Source organism: Periplaneta americana, chromosome 3 (genome assembly GCF_040183065.1).
Source record: "Periplaneta americana isolate PAMFEO1 chromosome 3, P.americana_PAMFEO1_priV1, whole genome shotgun sequence".
NCBI classification, from domain to species: domain Eukaryota; kingdom Metazoa; phylum Arthropoda; class Insecta; order Blattodea; family Blattidae; genus Periplaneta; species Periplaneta americana.
The window spans coordinates 13268384-13287431 of NC_091119.1; the positions used below are offsets into that span (position 1 = coordinate 13268384).

At 36.9% G+C, this 19048-nt stretch overlaps 1 protein-coding gene and 1 non-coding gene across 3 annotated transcripts in view; both read left to right on the top strand.

Annotated features, from left to right (window-relative positions):
• The window catches only part of Dpp10 (Dipeptidyl peptidase 10), a 589638-nt gene that overhangs the window by 453561 nt on the left and 117029 nt on the right, over positions 1–19048 (top strand). The gene's annotated exons all lie outside the window — the stretch shown is intronic.
• On the top strand, positions 6211–6286 carry TRNAC-ACA (transfer RNA cysteine (anticodon ACA)). The gene has a single exon. It is a non-coding gene; the product is annotated as a tRNA-Cys (tRNA).

Below are 19048 nucleotides of genomic sequence, written 5' to 3' on the forward strand. Positions count from 1 at the left end.
CATTGGCTCATCAGTACTCGAAAATCAGGTCTGCTTATTCCGCTCTCATGTACTCCTCCATTTCACTAGGACTGATCGACTGGACACTGCAACTTGTACACATACACTGCTGTCTACAGACGTGCATATCAGGACTGACCATGTCCGTTACACATTACGCTATCTGCATTGCTTTAGTGTAGTTTCCTGTCCCCACCCTTCAGAAAGCGCACTGAAAGGAATACTGTAGGTAGACAACGTAAACTGTTATTATTCGGTTGAGAAGCTTTTGTCATCTAGTCTGCTGTCAAAAAATCTGAAAGTTAGAGTTTATAAAACAGTTATATTACCCGTTGTTCTATATGGTTGTGAAGCTTATACTCTCACTTTGAGAGAGGAACAGAGATTAAGGGTGTTTGACAATAAGGTTCTTAGGAAAATATTTGGGGCTAAGAGGGATGAAGTTACAGGAGAATGGAGAAAGTTACACAACGCAGAACTGCACGCATTGTACTCTTCACCTGACATAATTAGGAACATTAAATTCAGACGCTTGAGATGGGCAGGGCATGTAGCACGTATAGGCGAATCCACAAATGCATATAGAGTGTTAGTTGGGAGGCCGGCGGGAAAAAGACCTTTGGGGAGGCCGACACGTAGTTGGGAAGATAATATTAAAATGGATTTAAGGGAGGTGGGATATGATGGTAGAGACTGGATTAATCTTGCTCAGGATAGGGATCAATGGCGGGCTTATGTGAGGGCGGAAATAAACCTCTGGGTTCCTTAAAAGCCAATAAGTAAGTAAGTAAGACAACGTAAACAACGTCAGATGAATACAGTATGTGTAAGATGTACAGATAAATACACATGAATAAGGTTTACAGAGGAATAAATTTATTTCATTTCCACACAACTATTTTTGCTTATAACTTTCAACTCAGTCATTTCCGGACCAGGGTTCCTGATCTCAAATTGATAGCCTACATGTGCCCGTCCCCATGTTCCCTGAAAGTTTGTAACACCAGCCCGGAAACATCCTGTATATAGCATTCCTGTACTTTTACTTTTGTGCATTTGATAAGCGCTACCCTTCAGAATGGTTTATTGTTTTATTACCCTATTATGCGGCTGCACAGAAGGTACACATTACATCCGGCGATAACTGACACTGTGGGAAAGGAAATACGGCCGCTATAATTATTTTAGCTATTATTTCTGATTGTGGTGCTGTCGGAGACGTTACTTGTTATTCTGTAGTAGTGTTACAATAAGTAGGAAATGTCGTTCGTATAAACATCCTGTTATAGATTTATGTTTTTCCAAGCAATACGCGAAACTATTAGCTTCTGGATTGAAAGAATACAACTTATTAACAAAAGATACCAAGATTTAGCCACTGGCAAGAGGCGTTTGTCTTCTGATCCGGAGCTGCGCTCGGATGTGGGTTCGATTCCCGCTCGGGCTGATTACCTGGTTGGGTTTTGTCCGAGTTTTTTTTCAATCGTAAAGAGAATGTCTGGTAATCTATAGCGAATCCTGAGCCTCATCTCGATAACACCAATCCCATCGACGCAAAATAACCTAGTAGTTGATACATCATCGTTAAATAACCAACTTAAAATATTCCCGCTTTCGGCGAACATGACATTTGTGATAGTCAAAACGAAAGTTCAGAAGGTTTTTCTAGTAATTCTCCCATCTTTTTCTCTTTCTTCCATCAACATCCTTCACAATTCCCCTTCTCATCATCTCCAGTCAGAAAATATGGAACCTTTCTTATTTAGTATTATTTATTTAGTATTTATTTATTTATTTAACCTGGTAGAGATAAGGCCGTCAGGCCTTCTCTGCCCTTCTCGTCTGTTGTTCTCCTGTAAGGTACTCTTGACATAGTAATATATTCTAATGTTGGTTGATGTCATTTGAAATTTGAATTTTTTGTTTGAAAATTGATTAAATTTTGAGCAATTTAATTTTGAAAAAATTTTTGAAATTTCGAAAATTTTTTGCAATTTTGAAAAAAATTTCAAAAACTTTTTAAAATTTTCCGAATTTCAAAAATTTCATTTTTTAATTTTTTAAGTTTTAAAAATTTTGAAAATAACTTATTGGTAGTTTTGGATGTTTTTTGTAATTTTGACAAATTTAGCACATATGGGTAAATTATTTCAATGTACCGAAGTACATATGATATTTCCATGCAGATATTCTGCGTCATCATACGATGAAAGAGTAATGGAACGGAGAGAATTTTTCTCCGTTCCATTACTCTTTCATCTTGCATTGAAATAATGTATGATATGCGTAAATCACGAAGTGATTTAAGACGGCGCTTATTCCGTCGGATCCCGGCCAACTAGTCACTCATTACGAGTACACCTCAGCACATGTGTGAACTTCGGTCCTCTATTCATAGACATCTATGACGTAGTGCAGAGGGCGGCCACTAGAGGGAACCCAAGAGTTGGAACTCAATCAGAGACGATTCTGTCCGACGCCGGGGTTGTATCCGGTGTGGCTTAGTGGATAAACCATCAGCACGTAGAGCTGAAAACCCGGGTTCAAATCCCGGGGCCGGAGAGAATTTTTCTCCGTTCCATTACTCTTTCAACATATGGGTAAATCCAGAAATGCATATAGCGTGTTAGTTGGGAGGCTGGAGGGAAAAAGGCCTTTGGGGAGGCCGAGATGTAGATGGGAGGATAATATTAAAATGGATTTGAGAGAGGTGCTATATTATGATAGAGACTGGATTAATCTTGCACAGGATAGGGACCGATGGCGGGCTTATGTGAGGGCGGCAATGAACCTGCGGGTTCCTTAAAAGCCATTTGTAAGTAAGTAAGTATTACAAGGTATGATGGATAACGCGATGTAAGGAGTAGCGCTGTCATACAATTTTTTTTAAAGTTTATTTATACATGCTTTAATATCTGTGGCCATATTGTTGAGTTTCTGTTTCTATTGTGTCTTGTAAATGACTTTCATTCATGTAACTGATTACAAATTTTGATTAATATTTATGATATTGGTGATTGAGGCGGTGATGAATCATGGCATGTAAATTTCCAATCCGGCATATGCCTTGTGACTGAGAGAAACCATGAAAAATTCCAATTAGATTGATCGGCACTGGGTTTGAACCCGGAATGCGAGTCTCAGATGTTACCGTGTAAGCCAAAAACGAGTAGATAGACACAACAAAATTATTCCGCTTGTCAAGTGTTCTGGCCCAGAGACTCAGTTTTATCCAATATTGATGTTCTTTTGTTAAGTTCAACGGATGATATAAAGATGATTATTGGGTTTGGAAACAATTTTTTAATCTTTTGAACAAATACACGCATAAATTCGATATTTTTATGTAACATTTAACATTACTATATACGGTAAAGGTTGGTAATATTGTGATACTAATAATAATATTATGATAGTACTTTTTGAGAATTTATTACAATTTTAATGAGCGAGAGAAGGACCGATTTTGTGCAGAAACTTTTCCACGAACATTCCCTTAAAACGTTGACGCAAAAAACCGATCTTCCTCTCGCTCAGTAAAATTGTAAAAAATTGAAGGGTACACGGGAATAACGACCAAGGTCCATTTTAGAAAGTTTCGAGAAAAACGAATGTTAAAGTTTAAGCACTTAATACTTTGTTACGTGTGTATTTAATAGAAATTGACGTAGTGGAATGTCAAGAACGATTATTTCTTATTACTAGCTAGACCACATGATAGTACTTCTTTTCCACTATAAGATAGCATTATTAACTCAATTTCGATTTTTATGGACATTGATCGTTTTTCCAGTGTACCCTTCAATTGTCAAAAAGAACTACCATAATATTATTAGTATCACAATATTATCTAACTTTACCCTATATCCGTGTGATCAATACAATAATAATAATAATAATAATAATAATAATAATAATAATAATAATAATAATATCAATTTTTGTTTTCCATCTGTGCTTATCTTAATATTTGGATTTAAATGAACGTTTTCGACACACGGTGTGTGTCATCTTCAGATATGGGGTCTATGTCATTGTGTGTTGTGAAGACCTAGCTTCTTAATTATGTTGTGGGTTGTTCACTTGTGTATGACCTTTCATGATTTCTTAATTTAGCTAAAATTACTATAAGCAGTGTGTGGTTGGTTGTTATGATTCTGTTAAATTCTGTCTTTTGAAAACCCATATAGGACAATAGAAAATTATGTTAAAAACATTATGACATATAAATATAAACAAGTAAAATATATACACTATAAAAACACTGTAAAACACTGTATACACTATATCACTTTTTTCACATATATGGTTGGCTGTGTTGGCCTGTTATATCGTTAAAATTGGGTTGTTTTTACTGTTCTTGGTAAAAACTGTCTTTTTGACGCACTTTCACTGATTTTCCATAGTATTGTATGTTGGAGTTTTTGATGTTGTTCAAGTTGACTACTGTGAATCGTGGATGCTGTTATTGAGTACTTAGACGTATATAATACAAGATATTTTCTGTTGGGTATATAACGATATAACAGGCCAACACAGCCAACCATATATGTGAAAAAAGTGATATAGTGTATACAATGTTTTACAGTGTTTTATAGTGTATATATTTTACTTGTTTATATTTATATGTCATAATGTTTTTAACATAATTTTCTATTGTCCTATATGGGTTTTCAAAAGATAGAATTTAACAGAATCATAACAACCAACCACACACTGCTTATAGTAATTTTAGCTAAATTAAGAAATCATGAAAGGTCATACACAAGTGAACAACCCACAACATAATTAAGAAGCTAGGTCTTCACAACACACAATGACATAGACCCCATATCTGAAGATGACACACACCGAGTGTCGAAAACGTTCATATAAATCCAAATATTAAGATAAGCACAGCTGGAAAACAAAAATTGATATTATAATACAGTGAGCTTATCGGCATCTCCAAAATGAAACCAATACAATAATGTTTTTTTCATTTATCATCTTCGCCTACAATCATTTCATCAGTATTTCAACAGATTCCGACCTACAAGTTCGATTATTCCTTAAAAAAATAAAATTCAACTCTACCACAGTACCACGATTCCAGGAAACCTTTGGTTGTTCACATCTACAACCAGTGGGAACAAAGAAATCAGCTCCTATACTAAAATTACGTCACATTTTATTAAAGAATTCTAGGAAATTCGTACAATAGGTTCGGATGACAAACGTCTCCATTAAACTACATTCACAAGACGGCTAACAGTGCACTGTAACATTTCATTACTGCTTTGACAACTGTCAATTAAGCTGATGGGCCATAATACCATCTAGAAATTTTAATACTAACTTGACAAATGTCAGAGATTACGAATTCTGATGAAATGAAAATAAGCTCTTTGTCAGTATTGAAATATATGACATTCGACAAGATACGTTCATTCGCTACCCATCGGCTGTGGTTTTTAGTAAACCAAATCCTACACAGGCTCAATGTTAACTACGAAAGAACTCACAGAAGAAGTAGAAAGTTTATTTTAGAGCTCATCTAATATATATCCTCTTTTTAGTATTACAGGACAAAAATATTAATTGAAATTCATTACTGAGTAATAAGTCAATACCAGAAATAAATACAAGTGAAGATAAACAGACAAACATAAGAAGTTTAATACATCAAATATTCATATGTATGAGGTCTCGCCCACCTCACTGAATATTACACGACCAATATGAATTAGTCTATTGTATTATTAGGGCCTACTATTAAATACGAGAAAAATTCGTACCGGCACCGGGAATCGAACCCAGGACCTCTCAGCTCTGCGCGCTGAGCGCTCTTACCAACTGAGCCATGCTGGGACACGATCCACGGCGCCGGCCGTTGGTAAGAGCGCTCAGCGCGCAGAGCTGAGAGGTCCTGGGTTCGATTCCCGGTGCCGGTACGATTTTTTCTCGTATTTAATAGTAGGCCCTAATAATACAATAGACTAATTCATATTAGTCGTGTAATATTTAATGAGGTTGGCGAGACCTCATACATATGAATATTTGATGTATTAACCGTTAGCAGTTGTCATAAAACTGATGTTGCATATGGCCACAAAGTCATATTAAAAATATGCGCTCCTGCATACATACGACGTGTATCGTCTCAAGTGCAGGTAGTAAGGCCGTAAAATAGTATTACGAGAGGGGTTCGGCCGGCGCCGTGGATCGTGTCCCGGCATGGCTCAGTTGGTAAGAGCGCTCAGCGCACAGAGCTGAGAGGTCCTGGGTTCGATTCCCGGTGCCGGTACGAATTTTTCTCATATTTAATAGTAATAATAAGAAAGAAGATCAATTATAGATAGGCTACAGATTGGCAGTTATCAACATTATTTAATTCCCATCTAAATTAAATAATTTCACAATGTAAGTAAATTTACACAAGTTATACTAGTGAAACACAAAGTAATCTTCATTTGCAGAAAGAATCAGTATTTGATAGGGAATCAAATCTTCCATCAGATTTGATTAAGAGATATTTGCTAATTAGTGACTTATCATTGATTAAGTGTATCTTGTTTAGAGTGCAGTTAAAATAATTTATAATAGGAAATAGTTAAAGTAGATATGTTGTTCTAAAACGACCTAATAAGTTCTTCTTATGAAGAAATTTAAAAAATGTGAAGAAATATTCTGTAAATATCCGCAAGCAATATCTGACATCATAGGTGAATTACGTCATGATTTCCGAGACCGGAACCAATTTTTTTTTATATTCATCACCCAAATACCATCCATCTTCTTATTTTCTATAACATTCATACAGCCCTCTACAATGTTTTAGTTAAACGGCTCTATTATTGTCAGAAAAATATGCCCCTAACGTTTTTAGTGGTTGATTTCTTTTATTTTATTCTGTAGTCTATATAGAAGGAATCCGTCTGTTTTACTTCTACAAAAACAACAAACCGGCAAAGCATTCAGTTGTTTTCTTGATCAGCGCCCATTCGATGCATTCGTTTCTCATCTGTTAAAGAGCATCAAACTGGCAGTGGTTGCTAAATAGCGCTGATGCGCTAATCTTTAATTTCCCTCTACACAGTTTTGCAAACCGACCTCTTTTCCTAACTTCTTTCAGGAAAGGGACCAAAACCCGTCTTTTGCTCCTTACTTCATAACTGCAGTTATTGTCCATTCTGATGGAAGTGTTCCCTAGCAACCTTCTGTTTCTCACGACCTTATCCTTCATTATCATGCCCTTGGATTTACCTAGTACAGGGAAATCATTTTATTTTTACTAACATTTTTAATATTAACCTGGCTATATCTTTGGATTAAAGGTCTAGAAACGGAAACACCGCTTGCTCCCCCTTCCAAGACTGGAATTCGATGATACTGGCGTAAAATACAAATCACTTTACTAGGTATAGGAGGGAAGAAAAGTAGTTCATCCATTTACGTAAACTAGGAAATATCTCAATTTTGAGTTTGATAATTTTCATTAGGTTTTTGTTTAGTCAAAATACAGTACTGTATTAACAATGAGTGTTTTTACTCACGAATTGAGCTATCCATTCGGAAGTATTAATTATGTAGTGTATATTGTACTGTTACAGCACATTAGCCTACAATATAGAGAATTAAGTTAAATTGAAAAAAAAAATCATAATATGGATATTTAAACACATTTTTGAAAATGGCGGCCGTTCATTTCGATTGAGGCTTCAGTTCTTTTTTGCATAATATCGCACCTATTGTACCTAATCCCAATTACCAGTTTCGTCCTTCGTACGAGTAACTCATGTTGAAATAATTCTATACCTACTCTATAAAAGAGTACCTTACGTACTGTAAATTTAATCTTCACTTCTGCCCTATCCGAAAAGATAAAATTACTCAGAAATTCCATCTACTGTCCGTTCAAGTGGTTTTGTCGCAGGGTCGTAGAAAGGGGGGGGGGATCACGTGACAGTTAATTACTTAACGAGGCCCTTTTATTTAAGTTATTTTAAACAGCTGTATAATATTACGCAGACGTCCAATTCCTAATAGAAATTAATGTTTTCAGAAAAGAGCTAAGACAGCCCAGCTACTAGACTTTACAGAGGGGCGAACAAATGCAGGTGGGGGAAACCGGGATGTGACGTAGCACAACGGACGGCAGTATCTGTGCGAAAATATGATTCAATATTGAAAGATCGTTCGTCGCTGGAAAACGCAAACATATTTCTACAACGTACTATACTCACTAACTCAATACTGCATATGCGGCCTCGGTTCTGTGTGGAGAACGGTTGGAAGTTTACTAGTAGAGGAGGTGGGAGTGAACTACATTCAAAAACTCAGGTACAATAAAAATTGGAGTAAAAATAAAATGATGTCCCTGTATAAGCCTAAACTTGATCTAGATTACGGTTTAGATTTGTTCTCCCTATTCTAAATACTCCCACAAATTGTCGGTCGCTCAAATCCAATCTAAAACACTCCCAGTACACTCCTATTATCTTGTCTTATGTTTCACCAGTGGCGTAGCGTCAATGTAAGCTAAAAAGCTTAGCTTCCCCAGTTAATAATAATCTCATAATAAACCTGCAGTTTATGGAGAAAATTATTTATTAATTTTAATATAATTTATATTTACGTGTTAAATAATGTGATGCGGCAGCTCAGGATGATATGTGATGCAGCAGTAAACAAGAAGCCTGCAAACACCAGCTTCCAAGCAGACTGGTTTCTTTTGTGTAATCCACCCCGCAGATTTTCCATCCCTTTGTAACTAAACTACCCTAGTCGCAAGGCTCGCAAGAAGCTAGCTTTAACATTTAAAATAAGTAGTTTCCGAGTTATCTCTTTTCGTCAGTTGTGTTCAGTTGAAGTGTTAGTGTGCATTGTGGCTGATATAATAAATAATGTGAGAAATAACCGTTCCTGACACCAGTTTACTTGAATTTTTAGGACAATTGTATTATCAAGACTGACTTACGAACAAAAGTGTGATTTAAAAAACAAATGACCGACTCCCTTGCTGTCAATGAAGGACACAACCAAAAGACAGATACATACTTACGTAATGATACTAATATTGTGATTTTTCTAAGTATGACAGGGAGTGAGCTAATGTTATACGTATACGTGTCTATTTGTTAAGAGATTTATGTAAACCGTGAAATCATATTTTACTACGTATCATTTGAGGTCATGCCTTATTGGTGTTACTTACGATGTTCCAACCAATCTTCGACTGCTGACTTGAAATTGACTACTATTTATTTTAAGACTGTATTTTTGTAATACGTTTTCTCATATTGCATGAAGAACAACTTGAGTTAGCTTCCCCTGCTCAAAATTTCATGCTACGCTACTGTGTTTCACCACTATGTTTCTTTCTATTTTCTTCTTCTCCAAAATATATCAAGTTCTTTCTCCTCTTTTCCTTCTCTAAGTGATCCCATTTGCTTTTCAAATCTTCATTTTCGTGTTGGATTTCTTCCATCTTCTTCCTCATCTCCTTCAATGCTACTAAATCATGTTTCATTTCAATATCCTCCATTTCACTCCGGTTTCTTTCACTTTTTACTCAGGTCAATGTCTATGCTACGCTTACTTCCACTGACTTGCACAAATGAACAACACTCGACTGCTTGCTTAAACCAAATTTCAAAACATTTTACGATGTATATATTTTATGACAATTCAGTTCTATTTAAGTTCAGTGCCTTCTATATTTTCGACAATTAAATTCCGTGATACATCCGAACAACAAAAACATTCTGCTGTGATTAATGTTTTGTTCGCAGAGATACGTCCCTTGTCGGGGTTTAAAAGCACAATGGTCTCTTGTCACAATAACTACCGGTAATACGAATAATGATAACACCCGTTTTATAAACTATCCCTGCAGTTATTATTAATTACCTGTGTAAATTATGCCTCATCCATTTCCTAATAACAATGAACATAGTGAAGATGGGTCACATGCTTAAATGATCGATGGTTAACGTACGTAACCTACAATAACGTTTGCTAAATGTTAGTTTAACGCCAACCAGAGATATCATGTATGTAATTGCTGTGTATGAGAGGGAGAGGTGAGGTTGATATATTTCAGAAGTGACACTTGAAATAAGTTGGAAGTTGTAAATGCAGATGTAAAAATAAAAAACAATTCGGTAAAACAGCGTTAACAAGAAGTGAATTCTTGGAACCGTTTTAAAACACAGTGGTGGCTAAAATGTGTTACTTTCAGCGTTGAATTTCATTTCGTACCAAAAAAAGGAACTAGCCACTGTAAATAATTTTACATTAAAAGTCTGGAAAAAACTTCTCGCGTTTATAAAAATTTAATACTTTTTCTACTTAAGATTGTACACTTGATCTCAAACATACGAAAATAAAATTCCTAGCTCTTAATAAGGGTCTAATAATTAAATAAAGACTGGGGAACGGATTAGTATACACTGAAAGGTAGAGATGATGTTTCAAATAGGCTACTTGATTGTTTATACATAACAGTTGCCAAAGTAGATAAAAGTTCAGTCTGGTATAAACAACTGTGGCGATTTAAGGCTGCTTGACGTTCGGGGCTTCGGGAGTGATCAACTCTCTTGAAACACTCACGAGCAGTGTTTACCCATATCTAGGAATACCCTCACCTCCAAACTCTCCTGGACCGAAGTAGCTAAAGAAACCTGGAGGAAATATAATGCAGCCACCAGAGCAATAAGCTACCTACTGTTATTGCAAGTTATCTTGAAACTTCTGAGCGGGGACAGAGAGGCAGAGGGAAGGAAGCGCGTAACGCGGGTGGAGCCAACTGAGTTGTTTGCGCATGCTCCGCATCATAATCTCTTGTCAAGAAACATAGAACTACTTCCTTCACTGCGTACCAGTAGTGTTACCATGGAGCAGCAACCACAGGGTAGTAATTATGGTGAAATCACACCACCGCGGAGAAAAAGTAACGCTGTTATCCATAGCCGAGAAAGAGAAATTATCGCAAATATAATATAAGTGTTGCAAGGAGGAAAAATTAAACAAATATTTGCTGGAACCTCTTGCTAAGGAATATAAGAGAGCGGCTAAATACTCTGGCAAAAGTATTAGTTCCGTGAAGAGAATTAAAAATAATATTGAATTACAACCGAATGAATCTCACACTACTCCGGGAAGGAATAGGTGTGTAATGTTGAGAAATTATTGCTATAATAGTTATGTACAATAGTGTGTGTATTGAGAGCGACATAATGAATTACTGTTGCAAGTTATTATTTTCTTATAGTTCTACTAAACATAGTATTTCATTCCAGAATTAGACTTGTGTAAAGTTGAAGTGGACGACTTCGATCAACATGTTATTCGGGATACAATCGTAGAATTCTATCGTGTTCAGAAAGTAGTACCTACGATTAAGAAGATAATTCCGAATGGATGATGCCATTGGCGAAATAATTAATTTTGGAACAAGCGATGATGGCAGCAATGATAGGGATATGGATTGTGTATAATTGTAAATTAATGTAAATTCAAATAATAAGCCTGTAAAATATTGTTATAAGAATATGTACATATCAGCTGAAGGTGTAATTCATGCAGGCCTATATAATGTACAGAAGTAGCTGTAGTAACTCCTCCATTGCCGGTCCCCAGCCCGGATGAGAGAGACTGTACACACGATTATATTTAAATACTTACTCATTACAGGTTAATTAAAGCTTGCTACGAAACTATGTTCTCCTCTCAAAACCGGAGTATCGAGAGGAGATGATGTCTGTATTGAACCAAGTTCTTTTACAGTAGAGAGCCGTAAGGTAAAAGAACCAACGTTTTTTGAAAAGAGTCACGTTACCCGAGGGAGGGGCATCCTTGCCGTGCCGTTACGTTGATGAGTACACGTCGTACCGAGCAGTTCCAAAGACAGACTTAGGGGATGTAAGGTTCAAGATAACTTGCAATGACAGTAAGTGGCATCAATCGACCTGGCTGTATAACCGAAACACTCCTCCACCTATACAAAGCATTGGTTAGATCCCTATGCATACATCCCTCCATTTTCCTCACACAAGCCCCTCAAACGACCCAATCAAAATTCGAAGCCCGCGAAACAAGAATTCTCCGCCAAATCTTCCACCTGCGCAGACGCACCAGAAACAACACAGTTTACACTACGACAGAAACGAAGCCACTCTTCACACATCTAAACAACATAAACAGGAAATACACACATTCGTCAGTAAATCGCGTATATAGGTACACAAAACATCTTCGCAAATCCACCGAACACAAACAACAGAACACTGGAGAAGCTCCTCTACAACTACCACCAGCCCCAACCACCAAACTAAAACACACAAACAAAACCGCAAACACGTGTTGGAAATTTGAATACTGTCTGAGAGGACACACGACAGCAACAGAGAGGCAGATCAATAAAAAACTCTATACCATGAAAGTCTCCATAACCATTAGACGCTTCTGCCACCAGGAGGGGAAACTTAAAAATCTTAAAGAAATATGTACGTACGTACGTACGTACGTATGTATGTATGTATGTATGTATGTATGTATGTATGTATGCATGCATGTGTGTATGTATGTATGCATGCATGCACAGTGTTCTTCCCAAGAACAGGTCTTTAAGGGAAGACTCCACTGAAAATCATGAAAATTTTTCCAATTTTTTTTAGCTATTTCACTTATTCATAATTTATATTTTCATACCCCAAATGGATTCAGCTCAATTCTGATTACAAATACTCGTATGTTTACACTTTTGAAATTAAGGCTGGAAAGGGCGTGGAATTTAAAGAGCTGTCAAAATTGTTTTTCATCGAAGGATTCTTTTTTAAAATTTCTGATTACAAATCTAGCAACTTTTTGTTGGCTCCCTGAAATTACTAGATGAATGTAGCGGAGGAGAATATTAATTTACATAAATATTAATTTTATTTTCAAATCTATTTTTCTGTCTTCATTTTTGTTGATTCAACACCAACTTTCTTATGACAAATATTAATCAATCTGGATTAAATTTTTACTGCAAGTATTTATGAGGTAGCTGCATGTTTCTATGCATTTATTTTGTGAGAAAAATATTAATAAAATAAACTAGCAGCATTTCTCACAAAATAAATGCATAGAAACATGCAGCTACCTCATAAATATTTGCAGTAAAAATTTAATCCAGATTGATTAATATTTGGCATAAGAAAGTTGGTGTTGAATCAACAAAAATGAACACAGAACAATAAATAAAAAATAAAATGAATATTTGTGTAAATTAATATTCTCCTCCGCTACATTCATCTAGTAACTTCAGGGAGCCAACAGAAAGTTGCTAGATTTATAATCAGAAATTTTAAAAAAGAACTCTTCAATGAAAAACAATTTTGACAGCTCTTTAAATTCAACGCCCCCTTCCAGCCTTAATTTAAAAACTGTAAACGTACGAGTATTTGCAATCAGAATTGAGCTGAATCCATTTGGGGTATGAAAATATAAATTCTGCATAAGTGAAACAGCTAAAAAAATTTGGAAAAATTTTTCATGATTTTCAGTGGAGTCTTCCCTTAACTGCAAACCCAGCATTTCCCATTCTTCCCAGTTTCGTGCTTTCCTCTTAATCTCCCCATATAATACCTTAACGTTGTCTATCAGCTGATATCTTTTACCCCGAACTCTTGTCCCGTTCACCATTCCTTAAGCATCACAAATTAACAAGTTAGGCCTACACCAAAATAAAAGGAATCAGTCACTGCACTCACACACCTACTGGCACTTATGCTAGATGTAGTGTCATATATGTAAATATATTTTTATTATTATTTATGTACAATGGCTGGAGAGGGCACCCTGCGCGTATAAGACCCTAAAACGGCCTCTGGCTCAAGGCCAGAAATGTCAATAAACAATAACAACCTTAACGACACGACATATAGAACATTGTCGTGCGGGTTTTCGGCTTCGCGGGCGCTGTTAGTTTTGCTTTCTCGATCGTTGTTCAACTCTAATTTCAACCTACGTAAAAGATACGATGGAAGAGTAATGGAACGGAGAAAAATTCTCTCCGGCGCCGGGATTTGAACCCGGGTTTTCAGCTCTACGTGCTGATGCTTTATCCACTAAGCCACACCGGATACCACCCCGGCGTCGGACAGAATTGTCTCTGATTAAGTTCCAACTCCTGGGTTCCCTCTAGTGGCCGCCCTCTGCACTACGTCATAGATGTCTATGAACGTAGGACCGAAGTCCACACACGTGCTGAGATGCACTCGTTATGAGTGACTAGTTGGCCGAGATCCGACGGAATAAGCGCCGTCTTAAATCACGAAGTGATTTACGCATATCATATAGGATTATTTTAATGTACCGAAGTACATATGATATTTCCATGTAGATATTCTGCGTCATCATACGATGAGAGAGTAATGGAACGGAGAAAAATTCTCTCCGGCGCCGGGACTTGAACCCGGGTTTGAGCTCTACGTGCTGATGCTTTATCCACTAAGCCACACCGGATACCACCCCGGCGTCGGACAGAATTGTCTCTGTTTAAGTTCCAACTCCTGGGTTCCCTCTAGTGGCCGCCCTCTGCACTACGTCATAGATGTCTATGAACCTAGGACCTAAGTCCACACATGTGTTGAGATGCACTCGTTATGAGTGACTAGTTGGCCGGGATCCGACGGAATAAGCGCCGTCTTAAATCACGAAGTGATTTACGCATATCATATAGGATTATTTTAATGTACCGAAGTACATATGATATTTCCATGCAGATATTCTGCGTCATCATACGATGAAAGAGTAATGGAATGAGAAAAATCCTCTCCGGCGCCGGGATTTGAACCCGGGTTTTCAGCTCTACGTGCTGATGCTTTATCCACTAAGCCACACCGGATACCACACCGGCGTCGGACAGAATTGTCTCTGATTTAAGACGGCGCTTATTCCGTCGGATCCCGGCCAACTAGTCACTCATAACGAGTGCACCTCAGCACATGTGAGGACTTCAATCCTACGTTCATAGACGTCTATGACGTAGTGCAGAGGGCGGCCACTAGAGGGAACCCCAAGATTTGGAACTTAATCAGAGACAATTCTGTCCGACACCGGGGTGGTATCCGGTGTGGCTTAGTGGATAAAGCATCAGCACGTAGAGCTGAAAACCCGGGTTCAAATCCCGGCGCCGGAGAGAATTTTTCTCCGTTCCATTACTCTTTCATCGTATGATGATGCAGAATATCTACATGGAAATATCATATGTAACTTCGGTACATTAAAATAATATCTACGTAAAAGAGCCTAAAAATAGAGACCTAAATTCATTATACTTATCGGCTATTGGCCATAATCTATCTGAAAATTTATAAGTAATTTACTTTAACTACGTCCTACACCCAATATTTTTAACTTAACTTAAATAGCAGATCAAGCCTTCAATAACAAGCACAAATAATTCACTTTTACAATGTACAAAGCATCGTATCATACCGCAACATGAAACAAATATCTGGCAGATATTCTGGCAGATATTACGTCATAGAGTGAAATGGACGCTAAGGACGATGTTAACATGACACTGAATTGGCTATATTAGTGTACATGTTGTATGGGATTGCAACTCATGTACAGGACTCAAGCACCAGTAAGGGCTTAATGCAGGAGGCCTCCGTACTTCACACAGGAGCGTGCGTGCCTCGAATACCATTACGTGAATTAATGACATTCAACAAAGGCCTTGTGGAATGTCGAACACGACTACTGCATACTTTTATATATCAATCAAAGGACGAGACGTTATACAAATGACTAGTTCATCGACTTTCCAAGATGACGGACGCAGATCCAGATCCTGAACGATGTAAATGAAATCTGTGACAACCAACTTACTTACTTATTTACTGGCTTTTAAGGAACCCGGAGGTTCATTGCCGCCCTCACATAAGCCTGCCATTGGTCCCTATCCTGAGCAAGATTAATCCAGTCTCTATCATTATATCCCACCTCCCTCAAATCCATCTTAATATTATCTTCCCATCTACGTCTCGGCCTCCCTAAAGGTCTTTTTCCCTCCAGCCTCCCAACTAACACTCTATATGCATTTCTGGATTCGCCCATACGTGCTACATGCCCTGCCCATCTCAAACGTCTGGATTTAATGTTCCTAATTATGTCGAGTGAAGAATACAATGCGTGCAGTTCTGTGTTGTGTAACTTTCTCTATTCTCCTGTAACTTCATCCCTCTTAGCCCCAAATATTTTCCTAAGCACCTTATTCTCAATCACCCTCTCTCAAAGTGAGAGTCCAAGTTTCACAACCATAAAGAACAACCGGTAATATAACATTTTTTGACAACAGACTGGATGATAAAAGCTTCTCAACCGAATAATAACAGGGATTTCCCATATTTATTCTGTGTTTAATTTCCTCCTGAGTGTCATTTATATTTGTTACTGTTGCTCCCAGGTATTTGAATTTTTCCACCTCTTCAAAAGATAAATTTCCAATTTTTATATTTCCATTTCGTACAATATTCTCGTCACGAGACATAATCATATACTTTGTCTTTTCGGGATTTACTTCCAAACCTATCTCTTTACTTGCTTCAAGTAAAATTCCCGTGTTTTCCCTAATCGTTTGTGGATTTTCTCCTAACATATTCACGTCATCCGCATAGAGTGCACTGTCTTATTGGAGACAAAAACCTTAATTTTGAATGTGCAGAAAAAAAAACAATTTTGTAAATGTCGGATATGTCGCTAAACTGTTTTATATCATTTGATATGTCAGTATATTTTTTCGACTGTAATCTTACTAGAGATTTTGATTTATCTAGAGAAAATAAAAACTCGAGTGGGATTTAGGCCTAATTGATTATAACACGATTAGAAGAATGTATATAAAGATTAAAAGAAATAAAGTACTCTAATACAATAAAATATATATCAATTGACTTACTAAAATTGTATTTCACTAATGTTACCTTCACTAAAATATTTGAACGGAGCCGCCATTTTCAGTCGACTATGCGGGAAACAAATTACGATCGCAAAGCGTGTTTTATAGTACCGTAAAGAATTTGCAGTTTGAAATGTTGGCAAACAAAGAAACAAATGCTAGGGTAGTGATAAAAATAAACAAATGCTAAGGAAGCGATAAAATTAAGAAAATACTAGGGAAGCGATAAAACTGTGCAGCTATGATTGGTTGAAAGACGTCCTTTCGTGCCGTTTTATTGGTAAACATTAGTATGACGTAGTGTGTTTTATATGTTTTATAAATGTAACTACACACCAAGGGCTAATAACCACAGAAGTTTAAATACCTTATAAATAGGGACCGGATGTTTATGTAATTACACATTATATTCCTTTCAACCTAACCGTATATAAATAACAAACCTTAGCGACTCTTGTAATTACCATTAATATATTAAAATTTGATACTACATATTTTTACATATTTACCCACATTACATATTATGGCTTGGTATTACATAAATCTACATATTTAGGGGTTTTATTCATTTTTACTTCTCTGAAAGGTAAAAAAAAAAGCTTCTGCTGGGGAAGTTTACAATTTGAAATACACAAATTTAAAAAGCCTTTTTACCTACCCAAGAAAGGATATATTTCGGGACGAAACTTAATGTCCTTAGTTCCAGGAGGTAATAGAGGCACTCACCCCATACCGCCCACTGTAAATATGAGTGAACAAAAGGCAACCTTTCTCATACAACTACCTTGTATTGTAAAAGTCACTCAGAAATTAGCGTTGCCTTCATGCGGTGGAGTGGGATGAGGACGACAAGATTTGTCTCAAACTATAATTGTTCTGCACACGTCTTAACAAGTCGTTCCCGTGCAATTTGCAACCTTGCCCACCCTTTTCCTAATTCTTCCAGGGAAAATCCATGTCAGGTCTGACATGAGACTTTCAGGTTATTGCTTGACCTCTTTATTTTACATTTAGTAGACCTATACGGAAATGGGATTTTCCGAGCAATTAAAAAGTATGGTTCTCGACTGGGATAATCCTACCCTTCAGAATGAGACAGGAATATCACTTTTCAAACAGCAGTTTGTAAATGCCTATAGTTTGAGGTTTTAGTAGGTACTTGTTTCTTACAGGGAGCAGCTAAAATGCATTTGTCCCACATCTCCTCTTATTTTCTCCTAATCCAGTAAAGCGAAACAGTGCTTGCAGTATTGTTGTGCCATTCATTTCACTCAATTCTCTAGTTTTAGTATTTACAGTATAAAGTGCAAGTGAGATTATCTACTGATTTTAACTAACTAAAATTGCCCTTGTGTCTTCAACCCTAACGACAAAAATAAAATCATGGATTGCGATGGACGCAGCTTCCACTACAGATGGAAAAATAGTAATGTGTCAAGTGTGTTCTATGAAATCACAACTGGAGAATCTTACCTATGCTATACCTGCCAGATATTGATATTAAATATTTACATGATTTTACCAATTTTTGTCCACATTCAGCTCATTTTTCTTACATAAATATGTACATATTTCACACCCTGATATTACATAAAGCGAAGCGCAGCATCTCAGACTCAAATTAAATCGATTTCATGACAGCATATGAATTATCAGGTTGAGTTGCGCCGGCTTTCGAGCTGCCGAATAAACACAACCACCATTCCATTAGAGCAGTCTCTACTCTCAATCAAATTTCTTTCTGTCCGAGGGCTTTGTGTAACAATAGAATCAAATTTCTCCTCCTCTCAACCTGGCTTTGACGTATTAATTAATTTATGGTTTGGTGTAGTGTGGCTGCGATCCCAGTCTGATTACCAGCACACTCACAACGGACTTGTTAAACTAACAAACTTCCCCGAATCCCTAATGATACCGAGCGAGAGTACGCCATCGACCGACAAACCAGCCAACTCGCCATTCTTAATTCGATAGTTAGGTTATAAGTAAAACCATATCAATTACATGTAATTCACGTTGTTTCTGTATTTATTAGTAGGGTCCGAATTTGTACTAAAAATGCGTGTAACATTCTGAAATGCAAGCAAAAGTAACATTATTTGCGAAACATCTATT